The sequence below is a fragment of the Haemorhous mexicanus genome, chromosome 2 (genome assembly GCF_027477595.1).
Source record: "Haemorhous mexicanus isolate bHaeMex1 chromosome 2, bHaeMex1.pri, whole genome shotgun sequence".
Classification (NCBI taxonomy): domain Eukaryota; kingdom Metazoa; phylum Chordata; class Aves; order Passeriformes; family Fringillidae; genus Haemorhous; species Haemorhous mexicanus.
The window spans coordinates 114,498,779-114,524,355 of record NC_082342.1 but is presented as its reverse complement, the minus strand read 5'-3'; the positions used below and the strand labels follow the sequence as shown (position 1 = coordinate 114,524,355).

General features: G+C 58.5%; 2 long non-coding RNA genes across 2 annotated transcripts in view; one reads left to right on the top strand and one right to left on the bottom strand.

Moving 5' to 3' along the window:
- The window catches only part of LOC132324031 (uncharacterized), a 49,741-nt gene that overhangs the window by 21,116 nt on the left and 3,048 nt on the right, over positions 1–25,577 (bottom strand). The gene's annotated exons all lie outside the window — the stretch shown is intronic.
- On the top strand, positions 16,591–19,928 carry LOC132324029 (uncharacterized). The gene is made up of 3 exons (XR_009485496.1): positions 16,591–17,646; positions 18,817–18,900; positions 19,508–19,928. It is a non-coding gene; the product is annotated as an uncharacterized LOC132324029 (long non-coding RNA).

Here is a 25,577-nt window from a genome sequence, read left to right as displayed (position 1 = left end):
GTGCAGCCCTGTTTATTTGCAAGCAATTGGTACGTAGAATGCAGGAGGAATCAAACAAGAGGAAACAATTTCTATTCCTCCAGTTTCAACTTTGTTTCTGGAAGCACTTTAACCCCAGAACTCTCTCTGAGCATTTTCTCAGTCCTGCTAAAAGTGGTGCTATGATTACTGCTTGCATGCTGTCCATGTGATTTCTCTTATGTATCATACATAAATGCAACATCTTCTACTCATTTCCATAGCCACCTATTTCAGTTTAATCAATCTCTTAAATGAAAGGTGGTGGTCGCACACTTCATTTCCCATATAACTGTATTAGCCAGGTTAATGATGATATTTAAAACCCAGTACTTTGTTGAGGATATTCAAATAAATTATAATTCCTTTGTTATGGCTATTACTGCAATGATCCAGAATCACAGAATCATAAAGTCACAGAATCATAAAGTCACAGAATCATAAAGTCACAGAATCACGGAATGGGTCAGGTTGGAAGGGACCACCATGGGTCATCTGGTCCAACCTCCCTGCTCAAGCACTGGGAGCACACGGCACAGGATTGTGTCCAGATGGTTCTGGAATAGATCCAGTGAAGGAGACTCCAACCCTCCTCTGGACAATCAGTTCCAGTGCTCAGTCACTGAGCAGGAAAGAAATTCTTCCTCGTGTTCAGGTGGAACTTCCTGGCCATCAGTTTCTGTCCACTGCCTCTTGTTCCAGTGCTGGGCACAAGAGAGCAGAGCCTTCTCAGCCCTCCCTGCAGACACTGACAGGGATGAGGGCTCTCTCTGCCCTCTCTTCTCCAGGCTGGACAGGCCCAGCTCCCTCAGCCTGTCCTCAGTGAGATGCTCCAGTCCCTCCATCACCTTTGGCACCCTCCACTGGACCCACTCCAGTGTCTCCTCTGTCCTGAGGAGCCCAGAGCTGGACACAGCACTCCAGGTGATCCTCACAGGGCTGAGCAGAGGGGCACTGCTGGCAGTGCTCTTCGTAATGGACCCAAATCGTTCAGCCAAAATCCTTTTGGGACACAATTTCAGCGAGAAGCAGCCACTGCTGTTTGCTTTATGCAGTCTGTGCTCCCCTCTCGTCTGCAGGATGGCTCCTGTGCACAGAGCAGTGCCAACACCCTGCTCCTTGCTGAGGTCTGCACCCTGACACTGCCTCTCCACGGGGAGCTGGGCAGGACAAGGTTGTCATCTCCTTCCCCAGCACCAGAGGAGGCAGGACCCACAGAGACAGGGGCTGCATTTCCAGGAGATCCCGAGTGCCTCTCTTGTAGGGTCTGACTCTGAGGCAGATCCCTGTGGTAGGACACAATTTTGTCTTGGGCAGCTTGCAGCAGGCCCAGAGCAAGCTCAGCCCCAGTACAAAAGCTTTTATCATCTTCAGACTGCTGGCTCCAGGAATGAGCATTTCTAAAAGTCTTGAGTTGAAAAGTTGTCTAATCTCCTAGCAAATCTAAGAAAATCAATCCCACCTCAGAAACAAGTTTACTAAAATGTTATGATGCTTTTATTATTGACATTAAACCACAGCCAAATTTTACTGGGAGGTGCTCAGTGGTGACAAGGCTTTTTCTGCCCTTGCATTATTTAAAGGTTAAAAGTAGAAGGGTATATCACTTAAGTTATAGAACAATTTATATATGTATGTAAAGATAATGATCCTTCAAATAGTGAACCCTGAAAAGGGCTGCGTGGGTGTAGCCTAAGGAACGACATAAACATCAACCAATTATTTTTACATTTTCTCTTTCTTGGTGTAAGCTTCAGCAGCTGGGTCCCATATGAATATGTCATGACAGATGACAGTGATATGAGCAGATGAACCCCAAGGCAACCCACTACCCTGTCACGGAGAGGGCAGAGCTGGGTCCCCTCAATATGCATAGGCTGTGTCACTGACAGCAATTTACTGTTGTGGTCAGGCATCTGGGGTCTATCCTTCCCCAAGAAGCAGGTTTTGAAATATTTTTAGGCATGAATACCATTAAAGTTTGTCTTCAGTAAGAATCACTGACAAAGGAGAGCCCAATCTTCCACAACCTGCTGAAATTTTCCCTTTCTCATCTGGCATTTAAAACCATGCTTAACTAAGCCCTGCCAGCTGCTTTACCTGCCTTACCTAGCAACATTAAGCTGAAAAGATTGGAAAAGAGGTTACTGGGATATTTGTGATAAATGTTTACATTTTACAATTAGTTTAGACCTGTGTTTTTTTCTGGCTGTATCCATGTGGTTCAAAACACTGAAAATGGAGGCAAATGTGCAGTTTCTTCTTTTAGAGGTGAGGTTTCCAGCATCAGAAGGGTGCAAAAGGAGTGGGCAATCCATTACCTTCATTAGGAACTGTATAAACAAAGCAGCCACCCTGTGATGCTGACAACACAGAGCCTGTTCCTCAAAAGGTTGGATCAGTTCCTCTTCTGGCTTGCACCACAAAAAAAAGCACAGTGACTACCACAGACTGTGTTTGACAGTGCAGAGCAAGGGCTGAATCTTGGTCCTGGTGTTTCTGTATGTGAGGAATTCAAGAGCCTCATTTAAATATTAAATCTTTCCTTTTCCATACCCCGTTTTCAGTCACTTTCTCCATTTCAAATACCTTCTCTGCTCTCAAGCAGTGACCAAAAGCTTTCCATGGTATTTTGAAGGGATGCCAGTGATTTCTTATGGCAGGGATTCATACTAGGGGAAGCTGGTTTGCATCCCACTAAAATAAACTGTGCTCAATCGAGTAAAAGGGGGGATGTTAGTGCTAAGGTCACAGTTAAAGCCAGTCTGGAATTTGCAGCCAAAAGAGGAATCAAATCCCTCTGTATCAAACTTCCCTGGCTGAGTTTAATCTCCAGGTTTTAGAGACTAGATCTTGCATAAGGCACAGAGGGCTTAACATTCTTTTCTGGCATATCAACTAATTTCTAAATTATGTTCATTTTCTTTCTCATTTACTTCTAAATAATTGTAAATACCAGACTTTACAGATGGAAGATGTGATGGCACCTCAAGGTTTCTGTTGTTTTGTACCCAGGGAATTTCAGGCACCACAAATCATTCCTCCTGCCCTGGCTGGCAGGTCCAAATTATGCTGAGTTTAGCCAAAAGGAGTGCTTGGGTTTGCCAGTAAAGTGAGTTTAAAAGCCTTCCACCTCTTGCACTGCTCACCTGATAATAGAAACTACGGAGGTGGATTTTCAAGGTAGCAGGAGAGTGAGATGTGTGGGATACACGTGCTGTGCACATGATGTGACGAGCAAGTGACAGCACTGGGTGTAAGTGCTTAAGCCCCACTAAGCCCCAAGTGCTCCAGTGCCTCTGCAGGAGAGGAGGAATGGCCTAAGCCTGGCTCTGGGCCCTGAGCTTCTGCACCAGGTCAGCAGCACTTGCAGCTGTCCTTGCAGAAGTCTCACCCACGTCACCTTCTACTCTCCTGCTCTCAGCCCATGCCAAAGAAGCTGCACCTTTGTGCTGGTGTGTGCCAGCCCTGACTGCCCCACAGAGCTGAGGCAAGAGCAAGGGGCTGGGGTTAAGGGCTGCTGGGCTTTTACCCCTCCAGGAGCCCAGCCCTGGTCCTGCTCCCTCAGTCTCTCCCTGGAATACAGTTCATCTGCATGGGAATCTCAGCGGGCAGGCAGAGGGATGCAGGCAGCTGCAGCAATGGGATTGTGTGGGGCAGCATGGAAGGGGAGGGAGAGCTTACATGAAAGCTGTTCAGGGTAGAGGGGCTGCCCAGGCTTTGTCAGCTCACAGTTCCTCTGTTTCTCCCTGCTTGGGTCCAGATTAAATACAGAGCCAGTTTTCTCACCTCTCCCTCCCCCTTGGAGCTTGTCAGTCCTGCAAACCGACAGAGAACATTACAGACAAGCCCCCACCTACACTTCAATATCTTTACCACCTCTTCTCATGCTGCCCTCCTTACTGTCCCACACATATCCCCTTTCTCTTCTCCCTCACTGCCTTTATTTTTTTCTCTGTGCCCATAATATATCAACTCTCCAGTGATTCTGTATAAACAAGCAGTGAAAGAGCTGACCAAAGAGTCAGAAAACAGAAGAAAAGAGTTAATCTGGGCTCTAGCAGAATATAGAATTAATCCAGGACATAGTCTGGAAAAGGAGAGAGAGAAGGGGAGTCCAGTAAAGAGGTCATGCAGAAAGAAAGGTGGTATGTGAAGATTTAGGGCTTTGCAAGACACTAGGGGAGGAACAGAGATGAAAATACATGAGCTACCCATGCCATCTGTCAATGTTTGCACAGAAATCCCACCAAACCAAAAATATTGTTTAAAATCCAATAAAGTTGCTGGTGGCACATCCCACCAACAAAAACATTAGAAAGCCATGAAGTCTCTGGCCAAGGCTTCACTTGGGGTTTGAAGCCCTTAACCACAGTTTCACCTTCGGCGTGTCACCCCACCAACTTCTAGAACCCACAGGCTTCCTCTCTCCCTTCCCACTTGAAACCTTTAACCTGAACCCAGCACACAAACCTCTCCTGCCAAGAAAAGAAAATTCAGCAGCATATTTCCTCAGTGCACCACCTAACTCACACCAGCACAGGGAGTAGGGGAGAACTTCTCCAAACCCTCAACTCTCCTACAATGGATTTCCACTTACAAACAAACAAAAAACGTTTGTGCCATCTCACATAGCTCCCTCCCACCAGCTGCTGAGACCATACACCCTGAATTCCTGCTGCTTCTCAAGGCACCACACAATTTCTCCTCCTGCAAACCACTCTGCACAGTTTGAGTTTACAGTTATGCAGCTTGCGTGGGGACGGAGGGAGGAGGTGTGTGGGTTGTGGGTGGTGGATGTGGCTGATGTAACATGGAGAAGGTGAAATCATGCTCACAGATAGCTGAGGGCTACAATAATCAAATTCATTGATTATTCCTATGGATTTGGAAGTGCCTGGTATAGGTAAGACACTCTTTTTTTTTTCTCTTTTCAGTAAATTCTGAGATAGGATGAAAGTGGTGATGAGTAACCACTAAAACATAACAAAACAATAAGCTGTCCTTCTCCCAAAATTGTTGTTTTGTTGACACATTGAGATCACAACTGTTGGCTTCATTCTCCCACTGTGAATGAGAGTGCACTTCTGTGTTGGCCAGGACCTGGCCCTATAATCTCATGAAGGTCTGGACTGCTGCAGCATTGGGTAGGAGGAGCAGATGGCCTGAGAGTGCAGTCATTGGTTAAAAAACAGAGCTCAAGTGCATTTAGCAAATGTAGTCAAGTAAATTATTCTAAAATGAATAATCTCACAGTGCAGAAACAGTAGAAAATATCTTGAAGTGCACCCTCTGCTCACAGTTTTCACCATCTTCCAACATTACTGCACGTGCATGTTTTAGCATTTTTATCCATTCTTGGCTGACCAGAATTAAGCTGGAATTTTTCTAAATAGCTGCTGATTGCAAAAGCACCCACTTTTCTACACAAGCTGTAGCTGAGTGCCCAGAAATGAAGGCCTTTATAATCAGTGGCTTTTTCTGAAAGTGCCTCCCATGAGGTACCTATCCAGTGCACTGGGCTTTGTCTTTAGAGTTCTTACAACACAGGGGGGAGCAGGAGCACCATTTTGCTCCCGGTGTCAGTATCTGCAATGAGTGTTGTAGTTGGTTTTAAACTAAACAGGGGTAGGTTTGGAACGGAGCATTCTGCGACTGGGGAGATCTGGATCCTCTTTGCCCTGCTATAAAGAAGCAAATATGATATATCACCATTTAGTAGGGTACAGTCTTGAATGGTCGGCAACTGGAGTGGCAAAGAGCAGAGCTTTTTTCAGACAGAGAGAGCAAAAGCCCTGCTGAAGCCCAGCAGTCCTGTGCTTTGCAGGATGGGCTGGCCAGGTGCTCTCCTCTGGCAGCCAAATCGATGCTTCCAGCCAGACACCGCCCTCAGAGAATGATTCTCAGCAAATCACAAGGCTCTGGGAGAATCTCCTTGCTCATCAAATGCTTGGCTTTTTCTGCCAGGGATTCCCCAAAATATACCAGTTGTAATTATACTGGGTCCCCAGTTCAACTTATCTCATTTAACAGAAACCATAAGTTTAAAAAAACTTTAAATATAATCATGGACATGAACTTAGTAGAGCCCGGATTAGAAATTGCCCTGCAGGAGAGCTGGTTTGATGGCCTCTAGGAACCAAGGTAAATCTTTCCAGCAAGCCAGAGACTGGGACAGATTTCTGTGAGACTTTGGATCAAGACAAAAAATTCTATGTCTCCTCAATGCTACTCACAAGGTGCCAAATATTGTGTTGGTATTACAAGGGCTGGATCATTATGCACGGCACAGGAAGGCTCCACTGTTTTGAAGTTAGTGTTTTACCAGGCACTAGTGGCTAGACATGACAGCAACAGAGAAGTAGAACACAGAAGAGCAGTTGACTGATTAAAATAAAATAAAATAAAATAAAATAAAATAAAATAAAATAAAATAAAATAAAATAAAATAAAATAAAATAAAATAAAATAAAATAAAATAAAATAAAATAAAATAAAATAAAATAATGGCATAATATAGCATAAAGAAATGTTACTCAAAGTAATGAAATCCCTCGCGTGTTGTGAGGGTCTCCCATCCGGCAGAAAATCATTTCTCCAACAGGAGGAGCTCTTTGCTTTGGTGAGACGATGCCAAAGGAGTGGCCACAGTTTTACTCCAAACCCCCTCCTCCTCCTTCCCCTCCCGCCCCCGTTCTATACGAGAGCGGCAGCTTAATTGATTTGATAACAAAATAAACAGCAGCCGAGGGCTGCCCGCGGGAGACGGCACAGGAAGGTGATGGATGCCCGCCGCACGACTTTCCCCGGCCGCAGCTCTGCGGGCCCGACGGGGAGCGGGATGAGCGGTCCCTGCGCACCGCGGTGCCCGCGCCCGGCGCTCCGCGGAGCTCAGCGCGCTCCCGGCTCGGTTCGGAGCCCTCCCTGCGGCCACGGCTGCGCTCAGCCGGGAGCGGGGCTTTCCCCGCCGTTATCCCCGCGAAGGAGGAGCGGGGGAGTGCCGTGCAAAGGGGATGGCAGACGCGGCATCAAGTCCTGCCCTGGGGGCTTCTGAGCGGAGCGAAGGGTCAGCGCCTTGGCTTTCTCCCGGCGCCAGCGCGAGTGATGTTTTATTGTGCTTGGATCCCCTCGCTGCGCTGAACCTTCGAGGGGGGAAACGGCCCTCACTGATTAGTCTGGGGGGGATGTCCGACCTGACTTTGTAGGGTAACTCTTGCCTCCAGGGCGGACGCTGCCGGAGCCTTAAACGTCCCAAACTCGGCGCGGGGAGAAGCCGCCTCCTTCCCGCGGATCGCCCCGCTATGCCATCCCTCTAACTGCGAGCAGTGTAGGGGTTCGCCGCCGGCCTGCCATCTCCCACCTCATTTCCCACCCGTGCAAAAACCGCCCCCCCTCCCCTTACCGCAGCCGCCCCAAGCGATAGTGCCTGGCTTTGCAGAGCAGATTAATCTGCTTTCCGTAAAGCACTTCGCTCTATAATTCTGGGAACCAGCGGGCCGAGAGCCCGCGTAAAGGTTGCCACGGAGGGAAACCGCCGTGGGAGCTGAGCTTGCCCGCAGGGCATGTTTGTGACGGGGAAAAGTGGTTCCCGAGCAGCCGCAGCAGCCGGAAAAGCTGCCGAAATAGCTGCGCTGAGCGGCGCTCAGCCACGGCCGTGCCCTCCCGAGGGGACTGCCCGCCACACTCGTCTCCCGCCGGTACCGCGGGCTGCGCTCGCCCTCCCGGGAATATCCCCGCACTGACCCTCGGACCCCCGTCCCTGCCGCAGGGGAGTCACTGCGCCTGCCCCTCCACACCCTCCGGGGTCCCTTGGGCAGCCGCGGAGCCGCTCGGAGCCTAGCGAGATCCCCCGCAGCTGCCCACGCGTGTGCGGGGGGCCGGGCGCGGACGCAGAGGGCAGGGCACTGTGCAAGGGTTCCATCTGCTCCCGCCTTCAGGGATTAGCGCAGCCACGAGCAGCACCAGCGTGGAGTTTCCAGCCCCTTGTCCGCAGTTTCAGCTTGTTTTTCTTCCTAATTATTTTTTAAAGACACGATGACTTCTCTGTGTGGGTTGTGCCTTTTTTTTTTCTTTTTTTTTTGGTTGGCTGGTTGCTGGGGTTTTTTCCCCTCTGGTTTTGTCTGCTCTGCGCTGCGATGGGGATTTTTAGCTGTAGAACCCAAAACCGGGAACCGTGACTAATTTAGGGGTGTATTTCTTCAGTGCATTCATTTTAAGACAGTAAAACTTAAAAGATGGAGTGGAGGGGCTGTAAAAGGGAGACAGAGGCGGGAACGCGGTGCTGCGGTTCTGGCGAAGTTTGAGACACTGACGGTCGGTGTGCGGGGCTGGGGGCGCGGGGGGCGGGCCGGCAGCGGTAACGAGCAGATTGCCGTATGATTTAGAGCGATGATGAGGTTTATCATTTGAACACTGATGAATTCAGGGAACATGAGAGCTGCAATTGACATTCCTAAAAACAATTAAATCGGTGGGGAGTACTGCTGGAAAATCGATACGGCCCAAGGTAATACGGTTTGACTATAAACAGATTCCTCCCGTAGTAATAAACCACGAAGTGAGTGTGAAGTACCGCGATTCCCTGGCTGAAAGGAGGTCTTCTCCCTTCAAAACACATCCCCCCTCGCCCTCGGCAATGCTCCCCGGCTCCTGCCGTGCGTCCTGGTGAGCCGGGGCGACGGTACCAAATACCTTTGTGAAATTCTCCAGCAGCAAACGTTCATAACCCCGAGGGGAGGTCGGGGGAGGTATTTAAATAGCTTCCCGAATAAGTAGCGAGCGCCTTTGGTCTTGGACGAAAATAAACTAGGAGTTAAGCTTTAAATATCCAGGCTTGATTTAAGAGCGCGATGCACTTGGCTGAGTGCGCTCTCGGGATGGCCCCCTGGGAGGAGGCCAAGGAAAGGAAGGGGAAAGGGAACTGAGAGGGAAGGGAAAGGAAGAAAAAGAGGAAGAACGAGGAAAGGAAAGGAAAGGAGGCCTCCGGGCCCCGATCGGGCTGTGCCGCCCCCGCTGCTCGCTGCTGAGCGCGAAGGCGACGTTTCCTGCGTCCCCTCGGTCGGATTTAGGGGGGTGTGGGGGACCTGGCAGGCCCCACGGCCACGCACCGCGTGGAGGTTTCCAACAGAGGGCGAAGGAAGCTGGGCTGGGCCCTGAGTCCGCTCGGCGACCGGGATCGACAGGGGAGCCCAGGGACACCTCGGCTCCCCGAGACCCCCCCCCACGCCGCTGGCGGCTCCCACTGGAGAGAGGTTGCGGGGAAAAAAAAGGGGAAAGCGGCGCCAGGCAAATCCCGGGGGCGTTTGCGGAGCTGGCTTTCATTTCGGCTTTGGCTGGCGAGCGGAGCTCTCGGGGCCGCCGAGCCCCGCTGTGCCCGCGGCTTGGCACGGGCAGGCAGCGCCGGCTGCCAGCGCTGCGCCGCCCTCCTCGGGCTGCGATCGTGGGTTTGCAAAGCAGCGGCCGCACGCCGGGGGCCCCCGCCCGCGGGCCGGAGCCGGGCAGTGGCCAAGCCCCGCAGGGGACGCCTGGCAGGGCCCGGGGGCCGCGGCCGTGCGCCGGGCGGGGGCGGAAAGCGCCCGCTTCCCGCGGGACCGCCGCTCTCCGCCGGCTGCGAGGGAAACAGGATCCCGCTGCCGCGCGCTGCACGGGAGCCTGTTCCTGGCAGCCGCCGGCTTCCCGGTGCCTCCAAGGAAGAGGATACAAGTTGAATATTGTTTGTGCGGCCGGGACAAAATATCCAGGGCTGACGGGGATAGGGGGAGGGGGGAGGGATTGTGTTCGTCCGCCCATGATGAATAATCCGGGCCGGCCTCCCGGCTGTGGCGGCCAAATCGCTCTTGGATCTGCCAAGAGATCAGCCGCTACCTCTGCCCGAGCCTCGGGCGCCGTTGGCCTTTCCCCGGCTGGCTCTGGCAGCACTCACATCGCAGCCGCCGAGCGCACGGCGCTGCCTCCGCCGGGGCCGCCCCCCCGGGGGCCGGGCCGCAGCCTCAGCATCAGCCCGGGACGGAGAATGGGGGACGGGTGTATAAAGCGTGGCAGCGAAGTTTGGGGAGGAGTGGGGGTTTCCCCGGTCTGGGGATGCCCGGCAGCAGGTGGAGGCTACGCCGCGGCCCAGGGCGGGGGGCACTGCGGGGAGCGGAGCCCCGGGCTGCGCGGTGCGGGACCTGCTGACCCTTCCTCCCCCCGCCCGCCCGGCCGTCTGGTGGGAACAAACACAAGCTGTTCCGGACCGGGGCCGCGCAGCTGGCCCGGCGGTGGCGGCGGAGCGCTGCCAAAGAGGCCGCAGGGAAGGTCCTCGGGTTTCCCGCAAGCGCACACACGCGGCCGCCCGGGCGCGGCGCTGGGACCGCTCCCTGTGTGTGTGCCCCGGGGAGGCGGGGGGGGTCGGGCGTGTGCGGGTGGTGACGTGCCCCGAGAGCAGCCGGGGACGGCGGGCGGCTCCGTGTGTGTGGAATTCTGAGGCGGCGAGTGCCTGCGAGACGATGTGCGTGGGGAGCGGGAGGCGCTGCGGGGGAGGCGGCGCGCGTGTGCCTGCGTGGGAAACCCTGCGCTTGTGCGTGTGCGGGTCAGCGTGAGTGTGTGTGGCTGTGTGACAGCCCAGGTGTGAGAATGGGAACGTGAGAGGTCCTCAGCGTATGTCCCAGCTGAGAGATGCAGCGAATGTGGGAGAGCTGCCGTGCTTCCCCCGGAGGGCGCAGTGCCCGTGCGAGAGGGCCATCGAGTGTGCGTGGGAATAAATGCGCGTGTGACACGGAACGTGAGTGTGACACGGAACGTGTGCGTGACACGGCGCGATCGAGAAGCGGCACCGTGTGTGCCACACGGAGCGTATGCGTGACACGGTGTGCGAGAGGCGGCGTGCCCGTGTGACTCAGCGTGCGACCGTGTGAGTGCACGCGTGGGCGAGAGCTGCCGAGCCGCTCAGGGGGCGGACGCGCTGCGAGGCCGAGGAAGCCGGGCAGAAACTACTTCGCTGTCGTGCTGGCGCCCTGCCTGCGCCCTGCCCGGGCGGCCCCCACGGCCGGGAGCGCCCGCGGAGTCTATTTGCCACCGGCGGTCCCGTCCCTTCGCCGGACGGAGCCCCCGGGCCCATCCGCCTCCGCGCAGCGCAGCGCGGCCGGCGCCCGCCGGAGGAGGGAGCTCCCGGGGCAAGAGCCGTGGCTGGGCGGGCAGCGGGCCATGGAGGAGGGACCCCACGCCCCTCCCCTCCCGCTCAGCACCGAGGGCCGTTCTGCCCGTCTCCACCTTGTTTATGTGCGGCAGGAACTGGGATTTTCCATCTGCCTGTTCCGCTGGTCGTGACCTCCGCGCAGAGCTCGCAGGCACCGGCTTTCGTGAGCGGGCCCGGGCCACAGGGGCAGCGGGAGCTGCTGCCGCCTCCCCGGAGGAGGACGCTCATCCTCACACGGGCTGCCCGTGTGAAAAGGGAACGATGGCAACGGCGGGTGGAAGGGATGGAACTGGCGGTGGGAGGCCCTAGAGACCTGCCCTTCCCGGGGAGCCCTGCCAGTCGGGTCCTGCCTCTGCACGTCCAACCACTTCGGCACAAGTTTGCCTTTTCCCGCCCCGGCCCGATCCCTCCTGCCACGGACAGCATAGGCCCTTAGAGGGGTCTCGGAGGGAGGGAATTCCCAGCTTACTTACAGCACAGGGAGTAGGCAACCCCGCTGTGGCTGTTGAAGCGCTGACGAGAGCAAGGCCCTCAGTTGAGCGCGGAAATCTGCTCCGCTGGATCCCAGAAACACGGGCAACTGCCTGGGAAAGATGCTGCACCAGTACGGGCGCCTGTTCCCGCTTGCGGTGGTGTGACTCCCGCCCGAAAGGGTTGGAGGGAGGGTGGGACGCAGACACCGGTCCTGCTTGCTCTGACAGAGAGGGGAGAGAGAACGCCGAGTAGCCGCATAGCCCCGGCCGTGTCCGGGTCTCGGATCCGCTCGTCCTCGCCCGCTCCCGGACACGGGCTGGCCGGCGCTCCCCGCCGCTGGGCTCAGCCGGAGGGACGGGGGGGGCCGGCGGGCTCCGCATGGAGGCGGCACGGAAGCCGCGCTGCGAGGGAGCAATGACTCTTCTTCTCCTGCGCTATAGAGCAGAGGCTGGCTCTGTCTGAGCAGCCAACAGTGATAAGAGTTGATTTACAGGTAGGGGTGAAACGTGCTCTGAAAATCTCGTGACACTTTCCTCCGGTGGATTCAAATAATATATAAAGACCGTGAGGTGGCGATCTCCCGGGTAGCTCCTAGGATGCGTGGCGTTGTTGTTAACACATGTTTCAATTTTGGATTGAGACTGTCAATTACCCGCTGAGCTGTGAGTCTTAGCCTCAGGCGGGCTGGGAAGAGGGGACGGGTGTATTTATTAACCTCTCAAGCCTGGCGAAGATGCGCTTCCAGCCTCTCACTCGGCCTTTCTCGCACCTTCCCTCCGACCCTGCAGGTGACACCGGGGCTGCCCCAGCGGCTTCCACTGCCCGTGGCCGCCGTACTTTGCCTCCTCCGGCCCCTGTAGAGGCTCTCCATCCTCTCATGGACACAGCACCGCGATGAGCCCCACAGCTGCGGGGGGAGGAGGCTGTTCGCCCCGGCTGTCTTGGGCCAAAACGACCCCGGACGGAGCGGGGAAATGCACGGACAGCGTTTCCCCTTGCTTCCCAAATACATTTTCTTGCTCGGTCGGAAAAACAGACCGGCTCTCCTCAGCGTAGTCGATTGGGTTTAGGGTTTTTTCCCGGAGCGGAAGAGACCCCCATCTGCCCGGGAGCATAAGCAAACAGCTCCAAGAGCCCGCTCCAGAGGCTGAAGCGGAAGGGCTGACAATTAACATTTCCTCTGGTAGCAGAGATCTGCAGGCAGATCGCTCGGGAAGCGCATCGCCCCCTCCCGCGGCGTGCCCTCGCCGCATCGCACGGTGCCTGCTAAGCACTATGCGCTGTTTGCAGAGGAGATTTCCTTCTGGAATAGCTCTCCCACTGCCCCGGACCCTGCCCCGCACCGCCTCGGGCACGCTCCGCTAGAGCAGCCTGGGGAGCCCCCCAGCACCTCGGTTTGCCCTTTGGCGTCTCCACCTCTCCTCTGCAACCACCTGAAAACAAGCCACCCTAACTCGCTCAGCGCAGCGCCTCTGCCGCTTGCTTTTCCTTTTCCTTTCCCTTTCCCTTTCTCTTCTTCTTCCCCGCCCTGACCTCCCAAACTTCGCTGGTCGGGGCCGAGTCGAGCCCGGCGACCCCCGCACGGCCCGTACGCCTCTCTGTGCTGGGAGCCGCGAGTGCGTCTCTCCGCACCAAGCCTCCGTGACGAGAAAGGCATCGTAGGCAGCCTATAAATAATTTCCATTATGTTCAGCTGACAGCGCGAGGCGATTAATTTTAATAGCTGTATATTTGCCTGTTTCTCCTAATGCTCTGTAATGAGATGAGAAGCCATCCAACCCCAGATGGCTCCAGCCGCCTCGTTATTTATTTATTTTGTGTGTGCGTGTGTGCAAAAGAGGGGCGAAGGGGAGGGGGGGTGGCGATTCCTGCGGGACCGGCAGCCCCCTCCGGAGCTGCCCCTGTCCCCGCCGCTCCCGGTATCGCCCTCGGGACCGCCCGCGGGCCGTAGGAGCCATCATGACACTGCACATTCAGCCGCCGGGGCTCTGCCACTCGTGCGCGGGGCCGTGGCAGGCAGGACCGGGGCCAGCACCGGCTGGGTATTTCGGGAGTGTTTATTTATTCTCTCCGGTCGCTCAGAGAGTGACTGCGGGAGCGCCGGGGGCCGATCGGCGCGGGAGTAAATGCAGCGGATCGATGTCGTTCGGGGTGAGGGGCGGGCGAAGGGGACCACGGATCAAAGCCCATCCTATTAACCTAAATTTCGGCTCTGCGTGGCCTACGGTCCGGGGGCCGGCGGGAGGGTAGCGCTTTGTGGGAGCCGGGAAAGCGACCACGCCGCCCGCCGCCGGCACCAGCCAGCGACGTGGTGGTGGTGTGTGTGTGGCGGTGTGACAAAGCCTCGCCGCGCTGAGCAAGCTGTCCCTCAGCCCAGGCGGCGGGCGGGGGAAGGGAGGGCGAAGGGAGGTTTCGACATGTAGGAACGGCGGAGTGAGTCCCAGATTTGGGGACTCCAAAGCGGGGGGGGGGGGGGGAGAGGGGGGCATTCCCTGGTAGGACGAGGCTGCTTAACCAGGTGGAACACTACCGAGGCGAGCACCTGTGTCTTTTTCTAAAAGGCGTGTACTGATAATTACGAGAGTTAATTGCATTGCTTTGAAGGTCATTTGAAGTTACGGGGCTGTGTTGGTTTTTTTTTTTTTTTTTCAGGCTAGCAGACAATGCCCGTGCACTGTTTTAAATGTAAATCAGAGGGTATCCGCATAAACCTGTATTGTAGGATCGAGGCGTAATGGATTCACTCCGGCTGTGCCTGAGCTCGCCACAATACAGCTGAGCAGCCGAGCTGCGAGCGCGCCGGGGTTTCTCTGCGGAAACGCAGTTGCCGAAGAACATGAAAAGCATTAAATCGTGACGGGAAGGGGGCGACGGGAAGGGGGCGGCGGGGGCGGGGGGGATGCATTTACGGTGGATGGGGGGGAATCTCGGGACCGAAAGATGCGTAGCAGCGGCGCAGCCACCCGTCGCTAACAGCCAGGAAGTTTCTCACCCCGGAGAGACACGGGGCTGGCGTGTCACGCACCGTGGCACCGGCGGGGAGGGCCCTGGCATCGCTCCTCCCGCGGGCGTGGAGAGGCATCGTCTCTTGTTCCCTGGTATGCCCCACCTGGGGCACGGCCGTTCCCAAAGGCTGCTCGCTCATGCGGAGGGCCGGGAGGGAAGGGCTGGTCCCCACGCCCGGAGGACCTTATTTCCATTCCCCGTCCCCTGTATGGGGCAAGTTCCGGCTCGGCCCGATCCAGAGGAATGTAGCATAAGGAAGACTGGCCCTTAGCCCATCCCCACTGCCTCTGAGCCTTCATTAATCGCAGCGCCCGGGGCCGCGGCGTACTGCCGAGCTGGCCTGCCATGAGATTAGCCCCACGCTCCGGGGTACGGCTCTTCCCGGCGGCGCTGACAGCCAGCCCGGCCCCCCTTGCCCCCGCTCCGGCACCTGCGAGCAGTTCCACCGAAGCGAGGACGTGCGCAGGAGTCCGCAGAGAGCCTTTCTTCTCTCCCCCTTTCCCCACTAATAACAGGGCACCGCTCGCAAGACGGTCGCGCCGCACGGAACAAACGTTCATTGATTTCCACCGCGGGGCTGCGGGAGGGACGTGGGGCGCCATGCCGCGCTCCTGGCCACGCAACAGCGGCGGCGAGGGGGGCACGAACCAGGCAGGGACCCGACCGCATCCCAGATGGGGGGGATGTGCACATCCGCGGGGCCGCCTGTAAGGGAAGACGTTCCTCTCCCTAAGGATGTGCCGGTGGTTCGGGGCTGCCTCCCGGACGAGCGGAGGGGCCGCAAGGCGAGCAGCGGCCGCGGAAGATGCGGTCTGTCCCTTCCCGCGATGCCGGGCCACCCTCATGCAGATCGCTCCGTGTCACCTCCCTGATGGCAACCACCACCCGCCTCTCCAGAAAAGTCGTCAGCCCGGTACCGCCGCTTCCCCCGTTGTCCACGGCAACCGGCGTATCTGATTGAACCTCGTTGTAGGCAGTGACACCCGCGTAATGGATCATCCTGTCAGTGCTTTTTTATCACAGGCATTTATTTTGGTCACGGCTGGTGATAACTTTGGTGTTTATCCCTTGTGTCGTTACGGGCCCTGCCGCGATCTCCCTTCCGCCCTCCCTCCCCGGCGGGCGGGCTGGGCGGACAGGCTACTCCGGGACGGCGGCTGCCCCCGCCCGTCCGGGAACTGCTGCGAGGGGTGCCCCCATACCCCCTGGGCTACCGATACCCCCCACTACCGCCCTGGGCTTCCGTGGCCTCGGCTGGGGACGACGGATCGACCTGTTTGGTTTGGTTAAGCGCCCTCCCCCGATCGCCCTGGCCTCTCCGGGGCCGGGTTATCTTGGGTCATGCTGGCGCGGAGCGCCGGGTGCGGTAAGAGGCTCCGGCGGAGCCCTGGTGCAGGAGGGAGCCGGGGGAAGAAAGTGCCGTTCGCAGTTCTCCATCAATCCAGACACTTCAAAAGTAAATAAAGCAGGGCAGGGAAGGGCCTCCAGGGAGGGGAGAGAAGAGGCCTCTGACAGGCGATTGTCCAGGGCGGAGCCAGGGCTATTTCCAGCCCGGGAATAACAACACTTGGGCTGCGGTGGCTCCGACCCGCGTGTCCAGGAAAGACCGGATCGGGGTGTTTGTTTTGCTTTTAATTATTATTTTGACGGCGGGCTGACGCAGCGCAGGCAAACAATAACCCCAAGCTGTCCGAGAGGGGCACCGGGGAGCAGCGCCGCCCCAGCCGGGAGGCAAAGAGCCCAGCGAGGGGGCGGGCGCAGGGCCAGGTTTGCTGCCTCCCGCGGAGGTCGGGGCCGGAGCCACGGGGCCGGGAGGAGCCCGCTGGGGCTGAGGCGGCCGGCCGGGGACGGCCCCGCAGGGAGGCAGCGGGAGGCGGCGCGGGGGTCGGGGGGGCCGGTGAGAAGCAGGACCGGGGCCCCCGGCGAGCTTGCGGGCGGGGGTGTGGGGGGAGGCCGCCGCTCTTATCTGGGTCACTGGGGTTAGAGGGAGCAGCTGATAGAAACAGAGGAGCTGAGCTCCCGCTGCTGCAGAGATAGAGCCGCGATATGGGCCAAGCAGGCACCGAGCTGGAGGAAGGGCGGGAGGGAGGGAAAGAGGGAGGAGGAGGCGGCGGCTCGTTCCGGCTCCCGAGCCGAGCCCAGGTGCGCTGTGGTTTCCCTGCGCTCAGCGCTGTGCTCGGCGGCCCCCCTTCCCTCGCTCCCCATCCCCCGTCCTCCTCCCCGTCTCCCTCCAACGTTTAACCCTTTCCCACCTCCGCAGGGCTGGAGGCTGAGGCGTGCGTTGGCCCGGCCGCGTCCCCTGCGGTTCCCCACTCCCTCCGTGGCAGAGACTGATCACGGTGGGGGAGAAGCGGGGGGGCCCGGGGGGTTTGGCCTTGTGCTGCCGAGCACCGCCCTCGGGCAGCTCCCGGGACCCGGCTTTGTACACACACACACACTCACGCACGCACACACACACCCAGCTGCGCTGAGCCGAGCCAGCCCCGGGCCAGCCACCGCCTGCCGCCGCCGCTGCCCGTGCGGCCGATCTCGGTTACAGCCAGCCACCCAGCGGGGTTGGCTGCTGCAGCCGCCGCCTTCCTCCTCCTCCCCGGTCCCCGCCGCCCTTTTCCTTCCTGCTCGGGCTGAGCTGCCCCGGAGCTCCCCTGGCTCGCCGGCGGCGGCCAGTCCCCGCTCCCGGGCCGCTGCCGGCGGGGAGGCGGATGCGGAGCGCCCGGGTAGGGGAAGGGCTCTCCGAGCGCCCCCATCTCGCGCCCAGCCCTTTAATCAATTTCACCCTATTAATTATTAATTTTACGCCAGTCAAGCTTGCCCAGGAAGAGCGAGGAGGGGGAGGGGAGGCTGATGTCAGTCGGAGGCGGCGGCGGGGCCGTGTGCCAGGCTCCGCGCACAGCCCCGGCCCAGCAAGTTTCGGCTTCGCTGGCTCGGGCAGCTCCGTTCGCCGAGAACCGGGGGAGGCGGCGATTCCCATTCCGGTGAATGATGCGGTCCCCCCCTCGCACACACATCCACACACGCTCTCCCTCTCTCTTTTCCGCTCCCTCCCCTTCTCTCCCCGCCCGCCCCCCGTGTAGACACATCCATACAAGGGCCCATTGCATCGTAGCGATGATGGATCGTGCCTAGCGGGGGTGATTTGGTGTTGATCGCATATTATCACGGGCAGGTTGGACTGGTTGCTGATGGACGGCTTTCTAGCAAGCCGCTCCTTCCGACGCTCGGGGAAGCAGCTCGATCGAAAAAGCAGCTTGCTTTTAACTCCTTCTCTCACCAGCACGCGTAGGGCAAAGCTTAGCATCTGTCACAACAGCTCTCCGGATAGCACTTTTCCCTCCTCCCACTCCGTTTTCGCCGCGGCAGCCCCGCCGCCGGCTGGTTCTCCCCGGCACCGGACGAGCACCGGGCAGGTCGGGGGGGCTGGCGAAGAGGGCTACCCGGCTCCTCCGCGGGCGAGCTGCCTGCCGGGCGGCGCAGTTCCCTGGCGGAGAGAGCTGTACCTGGGGGTCCCCACATCCTCCCAGGGAGAGCCCCCAGCCCGCCGCCCGGGCTCGCTCCCTGCCTGGAGAGAGCTGCTCTGTCTCCCTCTCCTCCTTCTCGCCTGTTTTTTATGTAAGTTCCTGCAGATACAAAGGCAGTTTCGTAATGCCTCCCGTCTGCGAGGGCCAGGGACCTTGGCTAACCTTTCGAAAAACTGATTGCAAGTGCCTGGTAGCGGCCCGCACTGGCAGCACAAGGCACAAGGAGAGGGTCAGCATTTCGGTGACAAGCACCGAGGTAGCCATGGATCCCCTACGAAAGGCCTGCTCGCAGCCTGCCTCCTCAGAAACGCTTCGTGCGAACGCTTATTCTCTGGCGAGAGAGGAGGGCGGTGGAGGGGAGGCTTAACCCTTTCGCTTCGCGCCGCCAGCCGCGTCCCAGCTCCGAGCCGTGCCGTGTCGGTCAGGCCGGGGCTCGGGGCACCTCCGCCAGGACCAGGTCGAGTAATGCCCCGGGATAAACTGCCTCTTCTCCTCGTGATAGTGCAGGACAGGGAGCCACGAACTGTATTTTTATTTGTTTATTATTTATTTTAATTTTTTAAATTTAGTTTAATTTTTTCTTTTTTTTTCCCTTTTTTTTTCTTTTTTTCTTTTTTTTTAACACAGGACTCGAAAGCGATGGTGCAGCGAGCTGCCTCCTTATCTCGCCCTTCGCTGCTACTTTAACTCCTTCCGCCAGGCCCAGCACAGGTTCCTCGGGCCGGGGATTGTTTTCTGTTTGGAAACTGGAGAAGGGGGGAGGCTATCGGCAGGAAAGCAATAGCTCGCTCTCTCTGGAGAGCTGCTCTCCAACAGGCAGCGCCTTGAAATCTATTTAAAGAGAGGGAAAGGCGGGGGGGGGGGGGGGGGGGGGGGAAGAACAAAGGGGGAGGAGGAGGAGGCCGAACCAGAGCCAGCCAGAGAGGGAGAAAGCGATGGATCAGCCGGTTTGCAGCGTACATCAAGCTATCACATCTGTATATGCTCCGATCGATGAAAAGGATGGATAATATTTGTCAGCTGCAGACCTTTTTCTTCACACTTCCCAAAGAAAGGACGGGGGTTGGGGAAAGAGAAGTAATAGGGAGTTTCAAGGCCAGAGGCACTTCCTGGTACAGCCAAATAGGAAAAAAAAAAAGGCTAAGGATTATTATTAATTATTTTTATTATTCTTCAGCAGTCGAAAGGACGATCAGGGGATCGTGCAGCCCTCTCTGCCCGCTTCTTCACGGTCTTACTCCTTCCCCAACCCCCCCGCCTTTTTCTTTCTTTTTTTTATTCGTTTTTTTTTTTTTTTTTTAACTCTTGTTCCTTGCAGGGCTCCAAAGATTTAACCCTTTGCTTGAGGCTTGAGGTGGGTGAAGCAACAAAAGCAGACCGTGAAAGCCTTGGACTGAAAAAAAAACCACCAAAAACAACCAAAAAACGCACCTCAACACAAGCTCAGCGAGAAGTCAGTAAAACGCACCGTTACACACACACAGCGACGTGGTTTGGCTTTAGGGAAGACAAGGCGGGGGGGGGGAAGCGCGAGAGAGACGTAGCCTCGCTCTCCACCGCCCCCCGGTTCTGCCAGCCCCTCGCCTGGTGCCTGCAGTTGCACTCTGAGTAAATAGTTCCCACACATGGTCCACATTTTGCACAGCAGCAGCGTGTTTCCTCTCGGTCTCTCATTGCTGCTCTCCGAGCAAAGGAAATAAAAGAGAGGGAGAGAGCTTTAGAGGAAGTTAAAAATCAGACGAGCTGAGAAAAGACTCTGTGTTACACACATCCTGAACGAAAGCGAAAGCCCAGCATCTCGGCCCTGTGAACGCCAAGCTCTCACCTCCTTAGTAATGTCACTAGCATACGTGTTGGACACACCGCAGTTAATCGCTTACACCCGGCGAGACGAGCTCTGGGGCGCTCACAATAGCTGGGCTGGCTGCGGAGCCCTCCGGAGGAGGCCGGCTGCCCGCTCACCTCCCGCTCGCTTCCCGGCGCGGCCGTAGGGTCGCAGCTGCACGCAGGGAGAGCCCCGGGTGAGCCGGGCTCCTTCCTTGCCACCGGGGGATTCTTCTCCCCTGGAAATGGGGGTGCCCGGCAGCTAAGCCGTGTGTGCAGAAATGGCGATGTCCTGCACTCGCTCAGCGTTTACTTTCCCAGGGCATCAAGCATCCTTGGAGGGGCGGTGGGACGGGTGGACGGGTTTGGGATGGGGATGCTGGGTGTGCTGGGTGAGCTCCTAGGAAGGTCATCGCTGTGAGAGACAACCCCACCGTTCCCTGCACTGGGGTCGACACAGGCCTGCGAGGCGCTGCTCTCCCCTTGCTTGCTTGGGGAGCTGGTGCAGGGTGCGGAGCTGAGTGTGCTGCTGGGAAACCATTATCCGGCGTTCTCCTTTTCTTCTCCCTCCGGGCCCTGGCTCCGTCCCCGCCCGCCCCTGAGCCGGGATCAGCCAGATGATCCTCCGGCCGTCGGCTGAGTGGCAGCCGCTTCATGGGTAGCATTAGGGCTCGGCCACTCCGCGCTCCCGTGACCCCGCCGTGTCTCTCTCCCTCCATCGCAGCCTCTCCGAAGCCCAGTACCCCATCAGCTCTCGCTGTGTGATATTTAAAAGAAGGGTTGCATTCTCCCCAATAGAAGCCCACTCGTTTCCTTGTTGCCAGGAACAAAGCGTACATTCAGAGGGGTGGCTGTTGACGGCTCCCTCTGTATAGCACTGGAAAGCGGGTGGCCTTTGGTTACTGGCAAGGAAAATTCTAATCAGGGTGCTTGTAAGCGGGGCTTTATAGAAGCTTAGTTACAAAAGGCTTACACCAGAGTAATGCAATAACTATAATAACAGCCAGGGAGCCCTAAAGAGGGTGGAATGTGCTTGTGTCTGGATGATTTTCCCCGCTCGCACAGAGAGGGACTGTTTACCGCGAGTGCCATTAAGTATCGCTGGAAACTCACCAACCGCAGACTTATTTCAATATACTTTATTGTTGTATCTGCTCTAAAACCGACTTGCTTTGGACGACTTCTAGATCGTCCTAGAGGAGAAGAGAGGCCGTCCTCGGGTATTGGAGGAGGCTCTGAGCACAGGGGTAGTGCCAAGGGTGAGGGAGCTGCGAGCCGGGGCCCGGCCGGGTCGGGCAGTGCCGCCACCGAACAAAGTAGTGAGGAGAAAAGGCCCCTTGAGCCCAGCGGCACAAAGCTGTTGGGTCCTGCCCCCGGAGGTGGGTACGCAGCAACGACTCCTCCGCGGGCCTCCTCGGCTGTCTCGGCCGATAAGGGCGTGGGGACCCCGAGGGACACGGAGGGAAGGAGGGGAGGAACCCAGCATCGCCCTCCCGCCGCTCCGTTCGGCGCCCCGGGGCGCCCCTGGCAGCGGTGACCCCGCTGTTCTGGTCAGCCGCTCCGGCTTGACGAGGCTAATGGGATCAGCCGCTGCCCTCCGCCGCCGCGTGTTGATTTTTCCAACCTCTCCGCCCAGCCCCGATGCCCGCCGTCCCCTAGCCAGACCCAGCTACTGCTTGGCCGCCGGCGAGGGGCCGCGGCTCCGGAGGGCAGGAAATGGCTTGGCCGGGGAGTCGGGGCGGTCACCCCGCCCCGCCGCGATCCCGGCGTACGGCGGCGGCCGGCGTGGGCTGCTCAGGGAGGCGCCCCGGAGACCGCGGTGGCCCCGGGAGGGACGCGTGAAGCGGGCAGAGCTCCACCACCACCCCCACCCCCCCCATTACCAGCCTCCCCCGGCACCCCCGAGCAGACTTTGCACCGCTTTATTTTAACGAAAAAACAGAGCGCGGCGAGCAAACTGCTGCTCCGCGCAGGGCAAGAGAAATGGGTTTTTAATAGGCAAGGTCGGCGTGCTTGGCAGCCGGCCACCGCGGCCGGGGAAATAAACAAACAGAGGAGCTGCAACTTCAGGTCGGAGCAGAAGTTGCGCTCCCGGCGAGATGAGCCCGCGGCACGGCCCGCGGGGCGAGCGAGCAGCCCCGTACGGAGCGGTCGCGGAGAGCATCTCCGGGCCCCTGACCCCTCACCTCGCCCCCGCGGCGCGGCGGCTTCCCGCGGCCCCGGGACAGGAGCGGGGCCGGGGCAGGCACCCCCCGTGCGCTGCCAGGCGCAGTGCCGGCGGGCTGGCAGCGGGCGGAGGGCAGATGGCCACTCTTGTTTATCGCGTTCCGGCGGTGCTGCACGCCTAACCGCTGCTGCGCGGCACGGTCGGCCCCGGGGAGGCAGGAAGGGAGAGGTGGAGGGAGCGGGAGCGAAGCCTCCCGATCGTGAAACGGCAACACGGCGTCCGCCGGCGGGTTTGTAGGCATGCCCGGGGGGTTCCCGCTCCCTCCACCGTCGGGGCTCGGCCGTGTCGGCCCCGCTGGCCGCACCGCGGGGGCGCCGCGCTCCCGCTCTCGCGGCGCGTTCCGGGCTCGGTGCCGAGCACTCTCGGCTGCCGCGCATCAGCCTCCCCGCTGCCTCCCGCCGCCGCCTCGCTCACTGCCGGCTCTGCAGGCGGCAGGGCAGAGCTGATTCCGCAGCTTCTCCAGTGACACTGCCCCCCGAGTGGCCTTCACGTCTTCCCCGAGGAACGATCCCGGGCAGGGGGCGGGTGGGGGGGGGTCGGCTCCTCCGATCGCTCTTCCCAAGCCTTTCTGCAGCGTCGGCTTCTGCAGGCCCACACGGGGGGAGAGGCAGTCCCCGCCTGAGCAGGGCTTGTGCAGCCCCTCTGCTCGCGGAGGGCTCGGAGGGGACATCACTTTTGCATCCAGTTGCTAACAGGGCCAGAAAAGCCTCAACGCTCTCGGGGTGAGGAAGGTACTCTGCCTGCCCACAGCAGAGGAGGACGAAAGGAGCTGTGTCAGGAGAGCCGGGAGCGAAGTCCAAGCATGGGGAAGCTGGACGAGAGCTCCAGAAGAGGCCGGCAACACTAGCCCCGGCGGTCACAGACCTTTCTTTCCCGGCTTGGCTGTTGCAGGGGACGACCTCTTGCCGCTGCCATGGTTCCCAGCGTAGCACTGGCCCGAGCTGGGGCCTCGGTACGCCGGCAGGAAGAACGGGAGCGAACCGCGCCCCTCGAGTTCCCACGGAGCCGCGGCCTGGGCTCCCAGGGATGCTACAAGGCCACCATCATCTCTCAGCCACAACACGGCAGAGGGAGAATCCCCCCCGGTGCCGTCACCCCACGCCACTCCTCTCCTCTGGAGACAACGGGGGCTGCGACCGGGACGGGCGCCGGGCAGGGCGGCGGCCACTGTCAGCGGCGCTCCCGCTCCTCGCCGCCCGGGCAGCTGCCAGTTTTGGGCAGATCGCTCTGCAGACGGCTCCCAAGGACTCCTGCAAGGGCTGAGGCGGGTCACGGGGAATAGCTGAATAGTGCGATAGGCCGGGCTAAAGCACGGCAGGGAGAGCGGGGACCGGCCAGGGTGGAGGAAAGGGAGAGGTGCAACGGGCCGGGGCGGGGGGCGACAGGCAGAGCCACCAGCCTGCAAAATACTGAGCTGACAGCATGCCGAGGAGCTGGGGAGCACTGCAGTCCCGACAGCCAAGGGAAGGGGACATGAGGAAGCAGCGTGAATGGGGTAAAGACTGTTTCTTACAGACCCGGTGTGACCTATCGTTTAAAAAATCTGGCTTTCCCTTCTAGTGCCAGGGTGTACCTGCAGGGTAGTCTCTGCCTTTCTGTCTCTCGTCCCATTATTCCACCACAGTCGAATCCTTCTGTTGTGACCTACAGCAGCGCTCTGATTTATTTTTAATGCGTTCCGATTCCTGTTCCGTTGTCAAGAGATGCATTGAGATTCATTTTCCATCCCCTATTTTTCATACTTCTGTTCTGCTGGAGGGACCCGCCAATAGAGTTTAATTCGATTTGATATGATTTAATGAACACCTTTATCTTTTGTTTTTAGCAGAAGGATAAATAATACAACTGCATTCAGCTTTTGCTAAATCAGACATGTTTCCCACCAAAATCCTATCTGGTGACACACACTCACTGTAACATTTCATTAACAACCTCCCTGATTTATTGATTTTTAATATTTGTATTAAATGTTGTGTAAAATTGAACTCAGGCGTTAGAAGAGATTGTGCACGTCACAAGACATGACTCCTACTTAATTGTTATTTTTTTTTCGGCCCTGGAACAACAGTTGGAAAGAGGCCAGCAGGAGGGGAAAAATTAAAAATAAATTATAAAGGGCAGTGCCCGGGAGAGTGTGGGGGAGCTGGAGATAAAGTGCAGCCCTGAGGAAGGAGGGAGGGCACGAGGGCCTGGCCGACGCTCTGCCGAGTCCCCTAGCTCCCCCCCCCAGGCCCCTAGGGGGCCGCCCCCTCCCGCCCCAGTGCCCTGGGCTGGAGCGGCCACCCCGCTTCCCACTGCTTCCCCCGCTCTCCCAGCTCGCTCATTGCGTGTCGCCTCCCTCCCTCCTGCTCCATATGGTTTCTCCCCTCCTCCTCCTCTTCTCCCCCCTCCGTGCTGTCTCCGTGACGCTCCCCACTCCACGCTACTTCTCCGTTTCCCGGGGGAGCGTTTCCCCGCCGCGGCGTGGAGAGGCCCCGCAGAGCGGCCCGGCCCGGCCGCAGTGTCCGAGGGGCTCAGCCGGGCCAGCATGCAGCGTGGAGGGGCAAGTGGGATCAGCAGGGGAACCTGGGGGTCAGGAGAGGGCCTTGAGGAGGGGTGGCAGCCAAAACTCCCGGCCAAAATGTTTCCCGGGTGTGCGGTAGAGGAGCTTAAAGAAGTTCATCTCCCCCACATTCCCCTTCTTGTTTTCTTTTTCTCTCCTCCCCTTCTCCCTCACCCCCCCCCCCCCAGCAGCCACCAGGAATACGAGGCATTCAGAGATCAACATAATTCACCTGCATCAAAAAAAACCTCGCGAGCTATAAACTAGCGGCTGATCCTCCGCTTAGACTAGTGTTTAGCCGTTCATGCATCATGAGTGTCAAATAAATGCCTGATTGAGGCCCTCAGCGGAGGAATTAGCTTTCCTTGTGCTGGAAATGCATAATAGAGAAAGTGCTGAGGCATCCTCCCCGGAGTTAGCTCGGGCTCCGCTCCCTGCTCTCTTCGTTTTGGGAGTTTTCCCTCCCTCATTCCGGGTCCGTCCCCCTCCCCACCCTCCAGCCCCCCCCTTATCAGCATGCCCAGCTGGCCAGGGGCGAGGGAAGCCCTCCGGTGTGTCCCGGGCCGAGGGGGCCGGCTGAGGGCGAAAGGAGCAGCCGAGCATCGCTCCTGTCGCCTGGGGCCCCGGTTCTGCCCCGCGGGCGCTGCGGGGGCACCGCGGGGAGCGCTGCCTCGGCCGCCCGAGGGCGGAGACGTGGGCGGAGGGAGCGGGGAGCGGCGGGGGGACCCCTCCAGAGAGCTCCTTGTCGCTTGGCCGCTCTTCCGCGCCGGGGGCCTCATCCTGCCGGCGGGTACG